The sequence below is a fragment of the Malaclemys terrapin genome, chromosome 2 (genome assembly GCF_027887155.1).
Source record: "Malaclemys terrapin pileata isolate rMalTer1 chromosome 2, rMalTer1.hap1, whole genome shotgun sequence".
Taxonomy (NCBI): Eukaryota; Metazoa; Chordata; order Testudines; family Emydidae; genus Malaclemys; species Malaclemys terrapin.
Window position 1 is genome coordinate 152888929 of NC_071506.1, and position 16017 is coordinate 152904945.

Sequence of the window (16017 nt, forward strand, 5' to 3'; positions counted from 1 at the left end):
AGTTCATGAAATTCACTCCCTCTCTCAATGTGGAGGAAGATATGCACAGCCTTTTGCCCCCCCACCAGTTATGAATTGCGCAAACTGGGTTTTAGAAAACAAAACAAGTTATTAACTACAAAGGATAGATTTTAAGTGATTATAAGGGATAGCAAACAGATCAAGGTAGATTACTGAGCAAATAAAGCAAACATGCAAACTAAGCTTAATACACTAAAGAAACTGGCTACAAGTAGTCATTTCTCATCCTAAATGTTGTTTTAAGCAGGTTGCAGAGATTTCTTAAGACAAACTTCTTTTGCTTGCAGCTTAGAATTCCAGATATTCCCTTCATAGGCCAGACATCTTCTAACCTGGGTCCAGTTCTTCCCCAGTTCAGTCTTAGGTGTTTTTAGCAGTCTTCTTGGGCGGGGATTCAGTGAAGAACCAACCCTGATTAATGCTTGGGAGGGAGTTAAATAGGATTTACATATGGCGGTAATCCTTTGTTTCCCAGTTTCATCTCCACCCCTTTTTTTGGAAAAATACTAGCAGGTCAAGATGGGGTCCAGTACTAGGTGACATGATCACATGACCCTGCAGTGCCAAAGCAGCATCCCAGGAAACTTCTCAGGAAGGTTGGAGATTAGCATCTTCAAAGTCCTGTTGTTCTCCCTAATGGTTTATTGACTAACCAGCCAAACTGATTTCATTTTGTCTGGTGGGTGTTCCCCAGGTGCAAACACTTTTGCAATTGATACATAGGAATATTCACTAACTTCAGATACAGAAATGAAACAGGCATACAAATAGAATAATCACATTCTGTAAATCATAACCTTTCCAATGATCTCTCACAAGACCCATCTTGCATAAAACATCTTAACTATGCCATATTCAGATCATAACATTATCTCTATGAAGAATATGGGGTGTAGTGTCACACGCGGCTACTCCTATAAGAGAGAATGGAATAGCCAGAGTTGGGAACCCCAGGAGGACAGAGGATCATTCACAGAAGATAGCAAGTGAACAGAAGACAAGATTACCTGCAGCCAGAAAATCGAATCAACACCAGGAAGAGGCAGGTCTACATGAAGTGGGCTGTAGTCCACGAAAGCTTATGCTCTAATAAATTTGTTAGTCTCTAAAGTGCCACAAGTACTCCTCCTGTTCTTTTTACATGACTGAAGACTCCCTACTAAGAAGAACAGACAAGCCTGTCATCAAAGCTGGTCCAGAGAACAGAAGGGTGTGCTGTCTTCTGGGAGCTAAGATATGGGATGTGGATCTGAAGCTGAAGAAGTTCCTAATGGGAGCAGGAAAGAATCCACTGACTGTCCTTCACGTGGGAACAAATGATACAGCTAGATTCTTTCTGGGACACATCAAGGAAGTCTATGCCAGGCTGAGGAAGAGGCTTAAAGAAATGGAGACTCAAGTGATCTTCAGTGGGATTCTACCTGTCCCTGTTAGAAGAGAGTGACGGTGAGTCAAGATTATGATGATCAACAGATGGCTCAGGCAATGGTGCTATGAGAGGAGAGCTTTGGGATGTTTGACCACTGGAAAGCATTCACAGACAGAGGACTGTTCTCTTCCTGAGTAGGGAGGGAAATAGACTTCTGAGATGGAGGCTAGCACAACTGATTAAAGAGCTTTAAACTAGGAATATAGGGGTCCACTGAGAGATGCTCATGTAATCTCTGGGCCTGATTCTGATACTGACAGAGGAAAATCAAGTAAAATAGGACGCAGCAATGAAGAAAAGAATTTAGGGTAGTAGAATGGACAACAAGAGGAACGATAGTGCCAAGCTGGCAGTAAAATGACTGTAGCTAATCGAGTGAGGAACCTGGATGAAACCATGCAGAAACATCTAAGATGTCTGTATACCAATGCAAGGAGTGTGGATTAAAAAAATGGAGGAACTAGAACTACTGGTGCAGGAAGTGAAACCAGATATTATAGGGATAGTAGAAACATGGTGGAATAGGAGTCATGACTGGAATACAGATATTGAAGGCTACATGCTGATCAGGAAAGACAGAAAAAGGTAAAGGTGGTGGAGTAGCATTGTCCATTAATGATGAGGTAGACTATAAAGAAATTAGAATTGATGTAATGGATCCAATGTAGATATGGGTAGAGACCTCTAATATTTTTAATGAAATAAACCCAACTAGGAATTATGTGATCATGGGAGACTAATTTCCCAAACACAGATGGAGGACAAGTGCTACCAATAATGGTAGGGCCCTGCAATCCATTTCCCTCCTGAAGAGGAAGCATCTTCACAGGTCAGCCTTATCCAGAGTAGAATCAGGCATATAAATCAATTTTTCTGGGTGAGGTGGTTTGGGTTAGTTAACTTAAAGGTCATTTCTAGAGAAATAGTGCATTGCCCACTGGATCTCACACCATGACCTTAAAGCCACCTTTGTGCACACAGCCCTCCTTGTGTTAGTGTGTGCTCCCAGTCATCTGCACCAGAGATTCTAAAACTGGACAGTTAGAGCTGGCCAAGAATTTTCCTTTCAAGTATTTTATTGATGGAAACCACGGTTTCAATAAAATCAGTTTTTCATGGTTAGCTTGTTTTGCTGAAAGTTTTCAATTCTCTATTGGGAAAACAGACAAAATGTTTTGATTAGGGTCAGCCATATTAATTTACATGGAATAAATGGGCAAAAGGTGTAAACATAACCCAATCCCTGTCCAACATTAAACAGTTGGAATAGAGGTCTGGGTTTTGGTATACAGAGACCTCAGCCTGCTTAGTACTAGAGCAAACATACCCTTAAGCATCCCTTTTATTAAAGATTCAGAAAAAAAGGAAACACGGTTAAAGCAGTTGAAATGTAAAGTATTAAATAAGGCTTTCATTTAGCAACATCCCTTGGTCCCTTTTTCCTTATAAAAACTCTCCCCATCTAAAGGGAAACTCCCTTCTTTGACTCTCTCTTATATGGCAATAACTTTCTGTTTGGGGAAAAGAGAAGTTAGTTGAGATTAGCTGGAACTGTTGGTATGTCTGTTGTTAGAGTCCCCATTTTATCCCAGATGGTGTATGAGATACAGAAGTGGCAATGTCATCAGGGTCCCTTTTTCTGTCCCAGCCTGATCAGGACATCTCTCAAGATCAGGATGAAGGCGGTTGGGGTCCCCAGAGTGGGAGGGAGGACAGAGGGACAGCCATGATGGTGAAGCATGCACCAGTAAACAATTTTTCTCCCAAAGTCTCTCCAAAAAAAAGGACCCCCAAAAGAGAGTGGTGGGTGGAACAGCCTGTCCTCTCATTTCGTCCACCAATTAGGCCTGGTTTCCAACACACCAGTTTTGGTTCACTTATTTCTGGTCCCACGCTATTCTTGTTCACTAGGCATGGTCATAACATAGCTCTTGAGTAATATCAGTAGGCCTTTTTGTTTGGACTATTTCAGTCTGGCTCCCTTTCATATCTTTTCCCCATCAACATTTGTTATTATAGGTTATTGTGACATTTTATGAACTTTCACATACTTTTCACAGTTGAGCTCACAATTAGGATAAATTTGAAGGCCCAATTATCACAACAAGTCAACCCAAATGGATTCACAAACTGAAGTTTCTAACTAAACAAAACAAAATATTCCTTTCAAACCAGTTAGACATGAGTCTGTTTGCCTGAGCTCATGCCCCCATTTCTCCTCTGAACCAGGCTCCCTGGTCATACTACACCTCCTATAGCACACCACAGAGGCTCAGAGGGGAGAGTTTATTGGGTCATTTGAGACCCAGGCTGGCCAGGAAGCCCAGCCCACAGAAGCCGTATGAAGCTACAACTTCCATGAGGCGTTGCAGAATTTCAACGTCAAAATGAAATATTTTGATCCCATAACATCTAAACATTTTTTTTTTTTAAACAAAAGACAAAGGAATTTTGTTTTGTCTCAATTCAGGATGAAAACAATTGTTGAAATGTAACTTCCTACAGGAATGAAGTTTCAGTTTTCAACCAGATGTGTTCCCCGATGTACTCATGTAAATACCCAGAATGCTCTTCCAACTCAGGCATTTCAAAGCAGAGCAACGATTAGTTTCATTTCGGAACAAAAAGTTTAGGGCTTACTCAGTTTCACCCCCCAAATGTTGAGGTGTCTCACTTTCAAAGTGAGACATGACTTCTTAACACAGTGGTTCTCAAACTTTTGTACTGGGGACTCCTTTCACATAGCAGGCCTCTGAGTGTGACCCCCCCTTATAAATATAGAAAAAAGTGTTTGTAATTTAACACCATTATAAATGCTGGAGGCAAAGCAGGGTTTGGGGTGGAGACTGACAGCTCTCGACCCCCCATGTAATAACCTCACGACCCCCAGAGGGGTCCCGACCCCCAGTTTGAGAACCCCTTGCTTAACAGGACCCTAACCCTGGAAATGAGGGCAGATTTTGAATACTCTCCAATAACAGGCTCTGTGACAGGTTACCCCCCGCCCCGGGGTACCATTGAACCGGCCTGTTCCACCACCCTGGGCTCCCTTACACTGTCCTGCTGAGCCAGGCCCTAAAGCCTCCTCCAGCACACACACAGGTAGGGATACACCCAACTGCAGAAAGACACAGACTGAAATCAGCTCTGCATGGGAAGGCTTCAGCTAGGGAATTGCTCAGCACTCAAGTGCACACCCCCTCTGGAGTGTAAACCCAAAATTGTATCATTGTGCGCTGCACAGAGAACTGTACAGCGAAAGCTCATGAAATTCACCCCCTCCCTCAATGTGGAGGAAGATGTGCACAGGTTTTTGCCCCCCAGTTATGAATTCCACAAACTGGTTTAAGAGAAAACAAAAATAAGTTTATTAACTACAAAAGATAGATTTTAAGAGATAAGGGTGAGCAAACAGATCAAAGCAGATTACTTAGCAAATCAAACAAAAGCAATCTAAGCTTAAACTACTAAAAGAAACTGGTTACAAGTAGTAATTTCTCACCCTAAATGTGGTTTTAGGCAGATTGCAGAGATTCTTGAAGGCAAGCTGCTCTTGCTTGCAGCTTAAAATTTCAGATATTCCTTTCACAGGCCAGACATCTTTTCCAGCCTGGGCTCAGTCCTTATCCCCCCCACCTTGTCTTTGTTTATTAGGCCTTGTCTACACTATGCATGAAAGTCCATCTAAGCTACGTTGACTTGTTAATAGTGTAACTCAAGTGGACGTAGCTTAGATCTACTTACCGCAGGGTCCACACTACGTGGTGTCGACTGGAGATACTCTCCTGTTGGCCCCCCTTACTCTTCTCGATCTGGTGGAGTACAGGAGTTGATAGGAGAGCGATCAGTGGTTGATTTAGCAGGTCTTTACTAAACCCGCTAAATTGACTGCCGATGCATCAATCCTCCAGTAAGTGTAGACAAGCCCTTAGATGTTCACAGCAGTCATCCTGGGCAGGGATTCAATGAAGAACGAACGCTGATTAGGTCACTCCCCTGCCTTAAGTAGGTTTTACATATGGTGGGAACCCTTTGTTTTCCAGTGTGGTTCCCCACACACACCCTCTGTGGGAAAATCATGATACAATATCAGCGAGTCCACTGGTGACGCGATTACATGACTCTGCAGTGTCAAAGCAGCCATGAGTTTCTAGCATGCCAGTCAAGTGGGAAATTAGCATCTTCGAAGACCTATTGTTCTCCCTAATGGTCCATTGACTTGTTCCCAGCTAGCCAGCCAGACTGATCGCATTCTGTCGGGTGAGCGTTCCCCAGGTGCAAACACTTTTGTACTACAGATGTATAGTCAATATTCCTAACTTTAGATACAAAAAGGATACATGAATACAAATAGGATAATCAATCATAACCTTTCCAATGATACCTCACATGATCTACCTTGCATAAAATACATTATGATTATGACACAACCATATCATATTACTATGAAAAATATGGGAACCATGTCACAGGCTCCATGAACATGGAGTGGGTTTCAACAGCATCTCCTAGCGTCAATCTTATATAAAAAAAAAAAAAAAAAAGCGCCAGACGGACTATCACTATTCAGACAAGCACATAGAGGTGCACCAGCAAAACTGTATGATAGGAGAGTTGCACAGCAACTGTCTGCACTACATGTAACTCTTGCCTGAGCTATCAATTAAATTCAGCCTCATGATTTTTTTAATTAATAATGTTATGCAAATTATTTGTTCAGATTGCACTTTTCTTAAAATAAGTCATTGCTTCAGGAGCAAAAGGAAAAAAGTGAAAATATATTTTAACAAAATATTATTGAAAAAGCTGAACTTTACAGTTCTTATGATGGAATGAAAAATCTGTGTTATTCAGAAAACAGACAAAAGCCAGACGAAGGCATTTCCCTACTCAGCTCTCCTCCTTGATGCTGGGTCATTGGCAGATAGGTGAAAGGCCTCCTTAGTGGTGAAGGGACTGAAAGTGAGTGACAACATTAGACACACTCCTATTAAATTAACTATAAAGATAAATTAATGTCCAATACTGTGAAAGATCACCCATCTGAGTAATCAATTGGCTTCAGTGAGGCTATTCGTGCAAGTATGACTGTAGGAACAAGCTCTTAAGGATTAAGTTTTAATTATGCCTTCAGTAATTCAGAGTCTAGAGTGTGCTGGTGTAACTCTCAAATCTAAAATGAAGTTATTACTGAGACATCTGCAGGAATTTCTTCAATGCCCTTGAAAAACCTTACTGTATTACGTATATTAATTTTTGTGGGCTGGGAGTATATGAAACCTCTCTGGGGGAGATGTGAACATCATAAAACCTGGGAGTTAAAAAGACTCTATTGAAAGTATGCGAGACAAGTATGGACTTTGGGGACAATAGGTGCTAAGTGGATTTCCTGGGGAATTCCTAGGGAGAGGTTAATACAAGTTACCCAACTGCAGTTATGCAAACCCCCCAGAATTTTGAAGCTATGCCCCGAGGACAGAGTTTTATCTGCCTATTATCTGGTCCTGGCCTTCAGTAACAAAGATATGAACTGTATAAAAGAGAAAGCTGCTCTGCCCAGACTTTGTTCCAGTTCTGAATCTAAGATAGATGAACTTCTAAACATGGGTGGGTGGGGGGTGGAGGGGGGGGCAAATCTATTTGTGGGTTTTGAAGGACTGAAATCTACCAGAGCACGAGGTTGGAGCTCAGGGTGACTTCTAGTAAGCTTTTTAGCACCTGTATTCTCTGTAATGCTTTTATCTTAAGAATAAACATGTTGCTTAGAAGGAGCTGCATGGTAACTCATAACGGTGGGCAATGAAGCACAGCTTATTTAGACACACTGGCTTGCTGGGGACACCACTGTAACACAGGGAGCTGTGCAGTCTTAATACCCCCCGTCAGGATGGAGAGAGACATGGGTCTCTGCCCAAGAGAGGTTATGGCTAGGAACCAGAAACTTAAGTGGGTGCCCTCAAGGGATCATGGAGAGAGAATACAGGTGCAGTTACCCTGAAATGATGACAATTACGAACAATGTTTTCCAGAGATCAATATGATCCTACAAAATTCTTTTACTCAAAGAAACATTAAAAAAAAAAATCCCTCCCCATCCAAGTTCTTCTGGTGCAAAAACACCCCCAAACCCATAGATGTTCGTTAGCTTTGCTCTCGAATTCAATAGAAATTTCCTATTTTACAAAGTCTAGAAATAATATTTTAAGTTGAGCAGTTTCCATATATAGCAAAGAGAACTTTAAATGAAAGTATACACCACCAGCTTACCTAACACAAATGACAGATAATCGTTCGGAGGAGATATAAGCTTCTCAGTTGATCACAGAGAGAAGGTGGGTGAGGTAATATATTTTATTGAACTAACTTCTGTTGGTGAGAGAGACAAGCTTTCAAACTTACACAAAGAAAACCTGTCTCTCCAGAAGTTGGTCCAATCAAAGATATTACCTCACCTACCTTGTCTAATATCTGGGACCAACACTGTTACAACACCACTTCATACAATCACTTGATCATGGAGGTTTGAAATTAGAAGAGACTGACATATTATTATAGACTGGAAAGTCATTTGCCGTCTTTATTTTTTTAGGGAGTATGTACAAAATTTGTCTATTGTCATTTCCCACACTCAGTAAAATGCATGATAAATACAAGTACCCATATTATAACAAGTCAAACTGGACTTTGGAATGTTTAATAATTTTTAGAGGTAGGTGAATCCTGCAGAAAAATATTGTGTAAGAATCAGAAAATTTTAAATTAAAACACTTCAGCTGTGTACACAAGTTTGTTTGCCAGGAAGACACATGTGACTAACTTTATTTTCATGAATGCTCACAGAGCACAAGTTTTAAACTTTTATACCAGAATATTACCAGAAAGTGAATTTACTTTATATATGGAGATATACCTATCTCATAGAACTGGAAGGGACCCCGAAAGGTCGTCGAGTCCAGCCTCCTGCCTTCACTAGCAGGACCAAGTACTGATTTTGTCCCAGATCCCTAAGTGGCCCCCTCAAAGATTGAACTCAACCCTGGTTTTAGCAGGCCAATGCTCAAACCACTGAGCTATCCCTGCCCCCCCCCCTCCTTTCTGCAAAGATGTGCAGCGTCTCAAAAGTTATCCCCATACAGATCCTGAAACTGAAAACTCTTATGTTTAGGCTCAACTCTAAGCATGCAAGCAGACCCACTAAATTCAGCGTGGCTACTTACATCCTTTAAACATGAACCGTTCGTAACTAAGCATGTGAGCCTCACTCAGGAAACACAAAGAATCCTGTGATTTAGGGTGACCAGTCACACCCAAGCAACAGCTCAAATTTTGGATTTAAATTTTTCAAAAAGCAAATCACAGATGAAAGGTTCAATGTGTTTGAGAAGAATCTCAAACAAAGATTCTTAAAAGGCAGTGTCCATTGGGGATACACAAGTAGTCTCACAAGAGGGAGATGTCTTTGCCCTGGCCCCATTCCCATCCACCTCAGTTCCTTCTAACCGGAGTCTCGATGTTAAATAAGATTACACAGCTGGAGGGGGGCGGGAGATAAGAGGGGGGTTGACAAGTAGTGTGAATGCAGAGGAAATTCTTGAACAACAGTTACTGTTAGGTAACTTTTCAAAGGTCTGCGTACCCTCACTTGACAGAGATCAACAAGCAGTGCTCCACCGGGATGACTGGACAAGGAGTTTAGCTTAATATAGGCAGTAGGGTAGCTCTCTGAAACTGACCACTGGAGCGCAATGCTAAATCTAAGGGGTAGCGATTGGTGAAAGCACGAACCAAACTCCAAGTACTCCTTTGCAAATGTACACTAAGAGAACCAAGGCATATGTCGCTCTTGGAAATTGCCTAGCAAGTACATGACCCTCAGTGACCAGGGTGCTGGCTGCTTCCTTCTGTTCCCCACGCACAGAGACTCCAGTGGGGTTCAGGGCGTCCCATAGGGCATAATTAGCTGGATAAGTAAAACATCCTGCCAAAAGCATCCAGCTTACACCCTCCTGTCAGAAGGGCCAACAGGGTATCTCACTGTGCCCCTTACTTTCTTCTATGTTGTCCATTTCAACTTATGGAACTGGTCAGAGGGAGGTGTCCTTCAGCTAATACAGGATACATCTTACCACTCTTGGATACAGGAGGAGGATGAGAATGAAGAGGGAGACAGCCAATCTTGGCCAGCTTGGGAAGGCCAGAGCTGATGGGTAGGACCAGCTTCTCTAGGGTTTGCATTTTATTAAGTTCAATAGACGTCTCTGCTGCCATATACTATAGTTGCAAACTGTAGTGTATTTTCCTTTCTCCCCAGTAGTTCCTGAAACTGTCTGTGTTAGTCATGAAGGGAAACAATTGAAGCACCAATCTGATCCTCTGCTAAGGTGCCATCTTATGTTCCTCCAAAGGAGATTTTTAAGATTCCTCTGAATGAGTCTCGTCCCATTACTCAGATATAGGCAGATTCTCCCACAGATCTTAAAGGTCTGGGCTGAGGCTGGTATCACTGCTGGAAAGGAAGGTTGCCTTGGTACTGGGTGAAGCGGTATCTGCAACAGAATCAGAGTCAGTATCAAGATCAGTGAAGGAGTTAGTCTCACAGCCTCCAGCAAGGGTTTCATGGAGTCCTGTATGTGGTGCTACCTCAGAAGCTTGAGAGGGCCCCGCATGATATCCTCCCTTGATGTCTGATCTGAAGGGACGAAAGGTGACGAGGGTCTTGAGGTCGAGCTGGGGAACCCTCCAGGTTCATCTCCTAAGGGATTGAAGGCAGTTCCAGATTGAGACTGGAGAAGTCAGTACAAGCACAGAATCAAGTAGCATAGAAGCATATGCTTGGAGTGGTTAGTAGCCTCATTTGTGCCCTTCACCTCCACACAGAGGCCAGCACGGAGAAAAATGAAGGCATTGCTGAGATCTTAAAATAATGAGGAGCCCATGTCAGCACAGAGCTGTCTCCCTCTGTAAGGGTACGTCTTCACTTACCGGAGGGTCCGGTGGTAGGCAATCGATGTTCTGGGATCGATTTATCGCGTCTGGTTAAGATGCGATAAAATCGATCCTGGAAGTGCTTGCCGTTGACGCCGGTACTCCAGCTCGGCGAGAGGAGTACGCGGCATCGACGGGGGAGCCTCCCTGCCGCGTCTGGACCCGCGGTAAGTTCGGACTAAGGTACTTCGAATTCAGCTACGTTATTAACGTAGCTGAATTTGCATACCTTAGTCCGAAGTGGGGGCTTAGTGAAAACCAGGCCAAAAAGTATAGAAGAGACCACAGTGGTGCCATTGGCTAGTACCTGGGGCCCTCATTGAACTAGGAGTATTAAGGAACAGAAAGATGGTGCTTCCACTTTCCTTTTGCTTACATCCCTCCTGTGATGACACATTTCCTTTTTCCATTATCCTATGTGAAAGTAAAATGAATTATATTAAAGAAATAGAATTAATTAAAGAATGCTGTATGTACCTTTAAGTAGAAATGCTGCAAGCCAGGGGGCAGGAAAGCAGACATTAACTGCTTAATGAATTGCCCCACTTAAGGGCAATCGGTGAAGCATTAGCCTTAGATGGATAAGAGTTAATAAGGAAGCAGGATATGCATATTGTGCCCTTGCAAATTTTACAGTTTTGCTCTCTCTGTCCCTTTGTTTAGTTCGCACCCTTTTATCTGTATAAATAAGGCTGTTTGAATCTTGCATGGGGGCTCACATCATCTGAATGTATTAGCAGAGCGCTGTGCTAATAAAACAGAGTGGTCTGACAAACTATGAGTCCTGAGTCTAACTTTGACACCTATCTGTTACCTGTGTGGACTTGTAGAACTGAGACGGAGGCACTGGCATCAGAGAATAGATGCTGAGTTGGTGGCTGGGGTAAATATGTCAAATGAGGAGTAGAGACAGAGCTGGGTGCTTCCGTGTTGTTAAGGCTATTGAGGGCTGAATAGGCAGTTGCCAGTTTGGTCTTTGGTGCTGCTTTTGATTTAGCCAGCACCAGTGGCATGAGGTAAGAGATTCTGTCCCAGCATAAGGCCAAGGAAATTCCAGTCTTGGGCCCACGAGAAAAAGTGGAGCTGAGACTGGAACAGAAAAATATCTTCGGTCCCATGACAAAGAATCTCGGAATTTAGGCTAGTCTCAGTACATTCAATGAGTGCATCAGAGTATCAGGCTGTATGTGTGAAGAAGACAGATGAGCTTGGATCCTCAAACATCTCTCCCTTCTAGTGCAGGGAATGAAGTCATGGCAAACTGCACACTTGGGTTACCAAGCACATCTGCTGCCAACATAGAAGGCACTGGATATGGGCATCGGTCTCCAATATGATCTAGTAGCAGGTGGCGCATCTCTTTAGGCTCTTAAGGAACTCACAGGGATTTTGCTGAGCCCCTGAGGGGCCGAAGGTTCCTGAGACAAAGGCAGACCATGTATGATAAGCTACCCTATACCACTCTACACAAACCACCTATAAGAAAGAAAAAAAAAAAAAAAAAAAAAACTACAATTAGGGAAGATCTAGCCTGAGGACATGAAGGCAGCAAAGGAAATGAGATGACAGGGAGGTGTGCACTCCCTTACATAGAGCAGGACAATGTCATATGAAATCTCTCACCCACTCTTCCCCCTCCACTATGGATATCTGCACCCTAAAAAAAAAAAAAAAAAAAGAGTCATAAAATCTCTGTACCCCATCTCTGTTAACTGCATCAATCCCATAATCCCCCTGCATGTTGTTAAAGGAGTTATTTCACCAAAAAGCTCTACTGCACAGAATGGGGAGTGAGGGGGGAAAAGCTGACCATCCCAGTGCAAGGTCCCCCACCCCTATTCACCAGAGACAGAATGGCACTTTATGAATTGCAATTAGGGCTCTAAAAATTTGTGAGAAGGTTGAGGGATGGAGACAATATTTTCCCCAAACATAGTGTCCCTTTGCAACCAAGGTTTCAGCTGACAAACCAGAACTAAAGCACAAGCCCATTCCAATTTTGGATCTAATGTGGAGTGGTGAATTTAGTCGCAGGGATTAGAATGCTAATTCCTCCCCCACAAAACACTCCGAGGTGCAGATTTCAAGACACATGGTTGGTCCATTTCTAGAATAAGTTCTGATAGTAAGAATTGATGTGAACACCCGTACCAGAGTAAATCAGATCTCTGGCTGGTAAAGTTTCTGACTTCATAGGCTCTTTTGAAGGCGAGCTCATCTGGCAGTAAATGAAAGGAATTTCAGTATCTGTGTTAAAAAAATGGTGTTTTTCCTTTCTGTCACTATCTTCATGCATATTTTCGATGTGAGTGACGTGTATTCTTTGGCACTTGCCTGCTGAAGTCTCAAAGAATGTAACAGGTCATAGGCCTACCTACAAACAGAGCCAGTGATTTTATACTGTCCTGGGTACCATGAGGGTAAATTGTACAGAAGATCATTAGAAGTTTAAGAATAAAAATAGAGTGCCTCTTTTGTAGTCAGCGCAACAGAAAACTTTCAAACCTTCCTATTGGTCCCCTATTACCAGCTGAACTTTTCAGCAGTCTCCTACAATGCTTCAGTGCAGACCAAAATTTATTGCTGGTGCAAACCATTGAAACCAATAGGTTTCTATAAGGATGAATTAGATCCTGTGTATCTAAAACCAAACACAGTAAAGTTTCACTGAAGTGAAATTGCAGAGGTAGCATTTATGGATAACAGCTGGAGAACATTAACTCTGTCTCTTTCTCTTTCTCCCTGGGGTTTAAAAATGTTGCTGTTCAGACAGGAAGCAGTCATATACCACACTGCATACTACAAGATTTATAGGATACAAGAACAAGTTGCAAAGCATTAGAAATAATGCAGTGGGGGAGGGGTTGATGAAGAACCTATCACAGCAGAATAATTTTAATTGCCTCATATTTTAAGCCTCACTGATGTAATTTACATAGAACAGAAACTGGTCCAATGCCTGAACATGAAAACTGGAAAGGATTTAGCCATTTAAAAATGGCTAGATATCACTCTCCATTATTTACCCTTCTGCTCATCTAGGGCCTGATCCAGGGAAGTGCTAAAGTGCACTTAACTCCCACTGAGGTCAATGGGCATTAAGATGCTCAGCACCTACCTGAAGGCACTCACAGCACATTGTTAAAACTAGGACCGAGATCATGTAAATCAGAGGTTCTCAAACTGGGTGTTGTGACCCCTGAGGGGGTCACGAAGTCAGCCTCCACCCACAAACCCCACTTCTCCTCCAACATTTATAATAGAGTTAAATATAAAAATGTGTTTTTAATGTATGGGGGGGGGGGTGTCGCACTCAGAAGCTTGCTGTATGAAAGGGGTCACCAATGCAAAAGTTTGAGAACCACTGATGTAAACAAAGAGGTAGTACAGTAATTGGAAAGGCTAACCAGGTGTTTGATTTCACTCAGCAGCAGGCAGACAGAATGACCCTTGGAATAAGTTACTGACATGACTAAAAATACAGACTCTACTGGTGGTTTCAGGCTGATAAAGCAATAAAGGGAGCATGAGGTACAGCAACAAAAGCCAAGTAACAAGCACACCCAATTACTTCAGCTATCGATGTGTATATGTTTCATCAGTAACTAGTAACTCAGACCCCTACCTTGCCGCTCCCTGTGCAGAAAATGCCATTATTTTAAAATGCAGTCTTTATAATGGCAGACTTATGTCAAAGTTAATACCCCTACAAATAGGCTATTGTAGTAGAATTTATCCAGTTAATTTATTGCAGTTGTGCTCACTCTTTAAAGGGGGAAGCCAATCTCTTTTACTACTACACAAAATAAAAATAAAAAGAAGTGCTTTAGTCTTTTATCCTCTCTGGCAGCTTCTTTCAGAAGCTTTCCATTTGCCAAAAGTCTTGGAAATATAAATGTTCCCTGCCAATAACTTTGATGACACGAAGATAACAGACCAATTATCATTCCTTAGCCAACACAGCTGACACAGTCTGCAGAGAGAACAGACACGTACAAGGAGCTGTCAGGGAGAGAGACGGGTCAGTTGACACACCAGGAAAACTTTGCTGTAGACACTTCAAAGCTATGTAGCAGCAGTTCTGTGAGGCAGAGCCACCCAGGTGGGAAAGGGTTACTGCATGTAAAGCGCACACAGGCAGCACTCAAGAGCGATGGGAGCGATGTAAAAGTAACCAGATTTGCGGAGTGACCAATTGGTGTCGATACAGGAGTGGGCATAAAATATAGCGGAGGCTGAAAAGGAAGCGCAGTGAGGCTGGAGAGGAGCGGTGTATTTTAGACCTGGGGTTTCTAGCTCCCATCTAAGGTCCGGCTGCTTTACACGAATGTATATGAAATATTTCAGTTTGAACATCCCTGATATTGCCTATGCCACCCATCTGGTGGCCGGAAAGCTTCCCCCTTCCTTCACAACTGCAAGCAAGGAGATGCCCGAATAAAACAAGCTTCAAAAGTTGGGATACAAAGGGAAGCGAGCCAAACCCATCCCGCAACTGGCCAGCCCCCTCCCCCACTCTCCCTACTGCCTGGGAAGGGAACTTTTCCCACCCCCGGGCTGGGGGACACACAAAGCCAACTCCGCCGCAGCCGGCTGAACGTCCCCGCCCGTCCGCCCCAGCCCGAGGAGGGAAGGCGAGGGGAGCGGGGTCCCGCCCAAGGCGCCCGGCGAGTAGCTGGGCTGGGCTCACTCACCCTCACTGCCGTACTGTTTGCCATTGTTCGCGCCCATCCTGCAGGCTTCATGCTCTCCCGCTGCCAGCATACACCATGGCTCCCCGGCACAGAAAGGAGGCGATCGGGGCGGGGACCCCGCTGGTGCGGAGGTTCGGCTTTTACATGCTATAGGCACTCGGGTCCTTCATGGAGAACCTGCCCCGCCCCAAGCAGCCACCCCAAAAGGGGGGGGAGAAAGTCCCCAGTGCACTCGCCCCCTCAGGCCCCCGCTGCGGGCACCACGGCTGGGCAGCAGCTCCAGTTATAATCCACACACGGGGCAGCAGCAATCCCAGGACGCAGCCTCCACCTCCGCCCGCCGGCAGGGACTGATGCGCCTTCCGCAGCTCGCTGGGGAGGAGCCGCTGCTCCTCGGGTCCCGCCGGCGCTGCCGGGCTCCCCCTCCCCGCCCGCGCAGCAGCCACTTGTTGCTCGGCCCCGCGCCGGGACGGGCCACGCTCGCAGCCCCGCTCCGCCCGCTCCAGCGCCGCAGACTTTTGTTAGCGCCAGGCGCCTCCTCCCCGCATCAATCGCTCCTCGGGCCGAGAGGGCCGGGCAGGGGAGGGCCAGGCTGGGGGGCTGCAGCCTTTTAAAGATATAGCGCGCGGTCCCCGCACGCCCCTGTGAATTGGCCTGCGGAGGCTGAGCGGAGAGGCGACTATTTAAGCAGTTTGTAAGGTTTCTCCGCCTTACGCGGCAGGCTGGTGCTCTGTGCGTGTGTCAAGGAGGACACAGATTTTTTATGAAGTGCCACTGATTCTAACCCCAGCCCCCCTGGCTGATGCATTTGGGGGAATCGGTTGCCTCTTCCTCACCTATCTGCTCCCTGCCAGGGCATGTGGTTTCCCCGGCTTTGCACTATAATTA

General features: G+C 44.3%; 1 protein-coding gene across 1 annotated transcript in view; it reads right to left on the reverse strand.

Annotated features, from left to right (window-relative positions):
• FBXL7 (F-box and leucine rich repeat protein 7) overlaps positions 1-15599 on the reverse strand; it is a 354355-nt gene extending 338756 nt beyond the window's left edge. The window contains exon 1 of the mRNA XM_054020816.1: positions 15130-15599. The gene's annotated coding sequence lies outside the window, so the exon portion shown is untranslated. The remainder of the gene's footprint in view (positions 1-15129) is intronic.
• Between the last annotated feature and the right edge of the window lie 418 nt (positions 15600-16017).